Source organism: Canis lupus, chromosome 8 (assembly GCF_048164855.1).
Source record: "Canis lupus baileyi chromosome 8, mCanLup2.hap1, whole genome shotgun sequence".
NCBI lineage: Eukaryota > Metazoa > Chordata > Mammalia > Carnivora > Canidae > Canis > Canis lupus.
The window spans coordinates 17,868,432-17,875,478 of record NC_132845.1 but is presented as its reverse complement, the minus strand read 5'-3'; the positions used below and the strand labels follow the sequence as shown (position 1 = coordinate 17,875,478).

Genomic DNA, 7,047 nt, shown 5'->3' with positions numbered 1-7,047 from the left:
GTCTTCAGCTTGTAGAGCATCTTGCATATGTTCAAAATTTTCCTTTTATTGTGAACTTGAGCAAATTTACAGAATAAGACAGTCAAGTGAACATTAGTTCTCTACATCACTCAAAATTTATATCTATTCCTTTTAAGGTTAGCTACCTACACTCTGCTTACAGTATTTTTGAATTCTGTTTCTTCCGTGATTGATGTCATCTATGTCTGTTGATGTATTCCCCATGCTTGCCACATTTAGCAGTACTTTAGCACATCATCATGAATCCGTGTACTGAGTGGGGTAGCTAGAGCTGAGTGGGAGGTCAGATGCCTTGAGAGGTTCTGTGATGGGATGAAATCATCACTGCCTCACACCTGTCACTGGAGCCTCCTCATCCAGCTAATTCTTCCTCTCTCCCTCCCTGCCTTCTTTCCTTCTTTCCTCCCTCTCTGCCTGCCTCTCTTTCTTCCAAGTAAAGAGACTAGCATGAGCTTAAATTTAGAACACGGGTTCAGAGAACTGTGAATCTGGTTGGGGTACCCATAAATTATACCGCTAGAAAATAAAATTAAAAAATCAAGTTAGATAAAATTAGGTAGAATTTTCTATGACCCCAGAGTTTCATTTGGTGGGCAGGCAATGCCCACCAATGAACACAGCATTTGGAAGATAAGCATGGAAGTATCGAACAGTGGAAGGCTCTAGAGAATGGTAATGAATTTAAAGACTCAAAGTAGGGACTCTTTCAAAATGTGACACACATTGACATTTTATTTTATATTAAACCCCCAAGATATACATACATGCATGGATATTTTGATATTAGGCCAGTGCCTTGTTTTATTTTTTTATGTGTGAATCCCCTCATTGTTCTAAGTTGTTTTATTTTTGCTTTAATCTTAATCGTAATTCATTGTCTATAATTTTCAGTTTTGGTTTCTTGAGAGCTGAACAAAACTTTAAAGACATTTGCAAATCAACCTTAGTGCAATATCCCTTGAGATCTTAATTTTTTCACCAATCTTTTATCTCACTCACTTAACTTGACAGCAGTTTTTTTAGCAACTGCCTTTATCTAGTTTTTACAAAGCATTCAGTTTAAATTTCACCAAAATCTACCTCTCTTTTCTCACGCATACTTCATTAGTTTATAACATTTTTAACTCAATAAAGCAATTAGAGTAAGGAAAACACATCACAAATTGATTTTTAAGAAAGTTTTAGGGGTTTTATTTTATTTATTTTTTAGATTTGTTTATTTATTCATGAGAGACACCCAGAGAGAGGCAGAGACACAGGCAGTGGGCCTTGATCCAGAACCCCTTGGATCATGCCCTGAGCCAAAGGCAGATGTTCAACTGCTGAGCCACCCAGGTGCTCAATAAACTGATTTTTGATAAACAGACAACTTGGCTGATGGGAAGAGAAGGTATAGGTGTGGGAGAACATAGTCCAATAGCCAGGAATGTTTGGTGTACTCGGTCATAAGTCTTATATTTTAGAATGAGGACAGAGAACGTGAATTAATGTGTTGTGCCAGTTAAGAGAGTTTAGGGAAAGGGAAAAGAACTCTGGAATTTAGTTTTGAGTCTTTTATCAGAAAATAAAATTCATTTTTTGGTGTCCCTGAATAAATTTAATATACTACCTTTAATATACTTAATTTCCACCCATATCTTTGTGTCTTCGTCACATGCATTTTTTTTTTCTTCAATTTCTCTCAGATTCTAGAGCATAAGAGGAGGAATTGGGTGGAAATGTTTCTAGTGGCCTAGATAGCACCCTCTTCTGGGATGAGGACGTTCTTGAGAAAGGGAGAAAGGGAGAAGGTCTTGTTATTGAGATTCTAGAGGATTACAAGAGGGATTGTTTTGTGTCTTGGTTTGGAATCTCCTCAATAGATTTTGACTTGTAACTTTTTTCCAGGATGCACTTTCCACTGGGAGTGGGATGGGGTGCAATTCAAAGTTTTTGTCTTTTTTAATAGAGCTTCTGGGATTACCAGATCACCAACATCTCCATCTGGTAGAATTGAGAGAAGGAGGAGGGACACCTGGGTGGCTCTGTGGTTGAAGGCCTGCCTTCAGCTCAGGGCATGATCCCGGAGTCCTGGGATCGAGTCCCACAATGGGCTCCCCTCGATGAGCCTGCTTCTCCCTCTGCCTATGTCTCTGCCTCTCTCTGTGTGTCTCTCATGAATAAATAAATAAAATATTAAAAAAAAAAAGAATTGAGAGAAGGAGGAGGAGGAAAGGAAGAGGAAGAAACCTCCCTTCTGGTGCTCCCTAAGGTACACAAAGAATAAACCTATCCCTTCCCCTACCTCTTCCTTGAGGTGACTTGCAAGTTAGGACACTGGAAACCTTCAGAAAGTGACTTCCTTAGCTCATTGCTGTACGTGGTACTAATTCACCTGAGATTTTGTATCCTGGGTATCGGAGCTATCTTGATCATTTGTCTTATGGAAACAATATAAACTTGTTTCTTGAAAAAGTAAATATAAAATTATAAATGATTTTTCCTTTAAGAATAAAATCATGTTTAACTAAAAAGCTGGAAGGACTGTATTACATCCCATAGTGTAGTATGAAATCCTTCAACCGATTACAATCTCAAATGACAATGAGGGCATCTTTTTTTCTGATAAAGATCAGGAAGCTAGTATTGTCCAAACACAGGTTGCCATTGTTTCAAGTGGAATCGAAGGGTTTGTAGCAATTATTGTGATGAATGAAATGAAATGAATACCACTTGGGATAGTTAAATGTTTCCTCACATGATCAGGTGGGTACGGTAGCCCTAGGGTCCATGATGGGAACAATGATTCCTAGCCCATGTATTGAGAATACTAGACAAAACCTAAATCTTAGAAGAAAAACTGCTGTCTGGTGGTGTTACCAGAGCTTCCTTTTGACACCATATTGGGGGTATATGGGTACTGCAGCATCTCTGCCGTTATATCAACACAGAACACCTAGGGCAACGAGTGAGAAGTGAGCAGCATGGGCAGGAGATAAGGTGTAATAAGGTTGTGCCTGCACAAAGTTAAATCAGTGCAACACTAGCTCAAACAAGAGATAGGTAGGACAGGTAGCTAAGACTGAGAGGCACCATTCTTCATACGTGGATCTTTCTTCAGTTCTAGAACATTTTCTGCCACTATGTCTTCAAATATTCTATCTTTCTGATTCTCGATGTTCTGAAATCCCTATGAACTGTTTGTTGGAACTTCTTATTCTATCCATGATTTCTTTTGATTCTGCTTTCATGTATTCCATTTTTTTCCCCTAAGCTGTATTTTGGCTGATTTTCTAGGTTCCATCTTTTAATTCATCAGTTTTCTCTTCAGCAGTGTCTACAATTGAACCCATCCATTATGTGTTTGATTTTAATGATTGTATTTTTTCATTTCCAGAAATTTTGTGTTATCATCTGTTTTTTAAAAATAGTCCTTTTATTCCTCTATTTTATTCTTTTATCATTTTGAACATTTTAAATATGTTTAAAGTTTCTCTCAGAGTTTTCTTTTTCTCTGGTTCTTAAGGATGAAAACTCTGAAAATCTGTTTTTTGTTTTTTTTTTTATTCAACATGGATTGCTTCATCCTGTGTGTTGTTTTTCATGGGAGTCCTTGGTCCTGGGAAGATTCCCAAGAAAAGTTTCAAGTTTGCTTTTGCCAAAGCTCTAAGGGTTCCAACTGTTCTGGACCAGGGGTTTTATTTATCTCAAGAATTTTTTATTGGAGTATAGTTAACACACAATGTTACATTAGTTATATTATATCAGGTGTGCAATATAGTGATTCAACTGATACCATTTGATTATTATAGCTTATTCCAAATTATATCTCTGTCTCTGCTCTCAAAAGCACAAGGCTTTAACTTGCATCATATGATTCCTAAAGGCAGAGGAAGGCTAGATCAAGGTTAGTGGGCTACAGTATAGATTTTCTCATGGTGCCCAGCTCAAGACGTGAGCATGAAATAAATATGTTTCTGGACTGAAGGATTTTAAGAGAGTTTATGTAAGGAATTTACAATCACTTTTCACCTTTCCTGTGAAATTATTTGTATCTCTACCTATTTTTTCTGTCAATGAGATCCCTTCTCTCCTATACCTTCAATTTCTTCTCTGTTGATTCAATTCCAATGACATTTAAATGTGTTGAATCTTGTCTACTAATTTGAAACTAATTTTGGGCATCTTCTTAGACTCTTGTGATTACTTTTAAAAATAAAGATATTGCTTGACTCTGGACTGTGTTGTCTGTCACCACTGCCATCGCTGCACCCTGGCTGCAGTCTGAGTTGGAAACTTGAGCCTGCATGGCTCCCATGGCCCAAACACTGAGCTCTCTGTTCCAGGGTACGCTTAATGTTTTATTCAGATTGCATTAAAGACTATATTCAGATTGCATTAATAACTATACTCAGGGCATGGAATTCAACTTCCTGATGACTGCAAGGGGATTGGGTGGCATAGCCTGAAAGTGTGGAGGAGTAAGTTTCTAATAGGAGAAATACTGACCAATGAGATTCAAGAGTTGCAAAGGATAAAGAAAATTCCCAATGCTCCCATCTACCCCATGTGGACTACTCTGAGGTGTATCTCCTTTGTACAGCCCTTCAAAAAGGCCTGCAGTTACACCTGCTGAGCATTCTATTGTGTTTCTTCACAGATCATTATAAGATGGCAGTCAGTGCTTTGGTGCAGCTCATCACATTGGTTTGAATCTCTCCTTGCGTTGTTCCTCCTTTCCTTACCCTCATTTGCTGGGCTTGCATCTTACAAATGAAGAACAGTGTTTTGTTTTGTTTTAGATTTATTTATTTATTTTAGGGAGAGAGAGGGTATGAATGAAAGGGGCAGAAGACAAGGGAACGAGAAATTCAAGCAGACTCTGCATTGAATACAGAGCCTAATATGGAACTCAACCCCATGATCTTGAGATCATGACCTGAGCTGAAACCAAGAACTGGCTTTTTGACTGTGCTGCCCAGTTGCTCCATGAAGAATAGTATTTTAGTCCTCACTTCAGGTGTGTTTCCCAGAAGACTTGAGCTAAGGTACCCATAATAAAAAGCATTTTCCTCCTTCTTCTTTACCCTCTCCTTCAAGAGAATCCACACCAACTTCCTCATAATCCTTCTCAAGGGCAGCCTTGTCATCATGTGCCTCAAAAACCTCTCCTTCCTTCATGCCCTCATCCATATACCAGTGAACAAAGGCATGTGTTCCATACATCAGGTCAAACCTGTGGTCTAGGTAAGCCCAGACTTCAGCAATGGCTGTGGTGTTGCTCAACATGCACATAGCTTGCTGTACTTTGGCCAGGTCTTCATCAGGTACCATAGTAGGAGGTTGGTAATTAATGCCAACTTTGAAGCCAGTAGGGTACCAATCCATAAATTGGATGGCACACTTGGTCTTGATGGTGGCAATGGCAGCACTGACATCTTTGGAAACCATGTCACCATGGTACAACAGGTAGCAAGACATGTACTTACCATAGCGAGGATCACATTTCACCATCTGGTTTGCTGGCTCAAAGCATGCACTGGTGATCTCTGCTACAGAAAGCTGTTCATGGTAGGCTTTCTTAGCAGAGATGACAGGGGCACATGTGGTCAGAGAGAAGTGAATGTGGGGATAGGGCACCAGGTTGGTCTGGAATTGTCATATCAACATTCAGGGCTCCATCGAATCTAAGAGAATCAGTGATAGAGGACACAATTTGACCTACCAACCTTTTTAGGTTAGTGTAGGTTGGTGTTCAATATTGAGGTTTCTATGACAGATGTCATAAATGGCTTCATTGTCTACTGTGAAGGCACAGAATGCCCCAGGGTGGTGTGGGTGGTGAGAGTGAAGTTATAGGGCTCAACTACAGCTCTGGAAACCTGGAGGGCTGGGTAAATGGAAAACTCTAGCTTGGACTTCTTGCCATAATCAACAGAGAGACATTCTATTAGCAGGGAGGTGAGCTGGGAACCAGTTCCTCCTCCAAAGCTGTGGAAAACCAAGAAGCCCTGAAGACCTGTGCACTGGTCAGCCAGTTTCTGAATTTGGTTCAAGACAAGGTCAGTGATCTCCCTGCCAATGGTGTAGTGCTCTCCGGCAGAGTTATTGGCAGCATCTTCCTTGCCTGTGATGAACTAGCTGCTCGGGGTAGAAGAGCTGGCGGTAGGTGCCAGTGAGAACTTCATCAATGGCAATGGGTTCCAGGTCTACAAACACTGCCCTGGGCACATCCTTCCCAGAACCTGTCTCACTGAAGAAGATGTCGAAGGAGTCATCTCCTCTCCCAATGGTCTTGTCTCTTGGCGTCTGGCCATTGGGCTGAATGCCATGTTCCAGGCAATAGAGCTCCCAGCAGACATTGCCAATCTGGATAGTAGCCCAGCCAACATGGATGGAGATGCATTCATGCATGGTTGCTGCTTTGTGGCTGCCAAGCAGATGGCAGAGAGGAAGAGAAGAGGTTGTTGCTTCTTACAGTATGACTCTTAGGTGGTTATTAGGTGGTCAATGTAAGAGAAACTGCCAGGTACCAGCATCTTAAAAGGACCTGTCTTCTAGACATTTCTCCTTTGGTGTTCCATAAGCCCCTGAACTCAACATGTCCAAATAAAACTGAGCATTTTCTTCCCACCTGCCTTGCCTATCTCAGTGATTGGTACCTCCATTCCCTAGCCAGAAATTAGATGCCACCCTCACTCACCCATAACTTCAACCTCCATTAGGGTGACCAATTCATCCCCATTTTCCTAGAGCTTTCTTGGTGTTAGTACGAAATCCCCATAGTTTCATGAAAACTTGAATGGCTTGCCTGGAGCTGTCTTACCTTTAAAACTGGAAGTCTCATGTCTTGGGAACCTTGTTAGTCCTGGGCAAACTGTGAGGTTGATAATCTTTTACTTACATCCTATCAATCATCAAGACCTATTGATTCTAGCTTTTTAATGTGTCTAGATTGTCCAGTTCTCCCCATCTCCACTGTTACTCTAACCAGCATAGATCATTAACATGTCTTGCCTCAACGGCTGCAACGCTTTGCAACTTTCC

General features: G+C 40.5%; 1 pseudogene; it reads right to left on the bottom strand.

Moving 5' to 3' along the window:
* Positions 1-5,043: 5,043 nt before the first annotated feature.
* On the bottom strand, positions 5,044-6,414 carry LOC140637740 (tubulin alpha-1A chain-like; annotated as a pseudogene).
* Between the last annotated feature and the right edge of the window lie 633 nt (positions 6,415-7,047).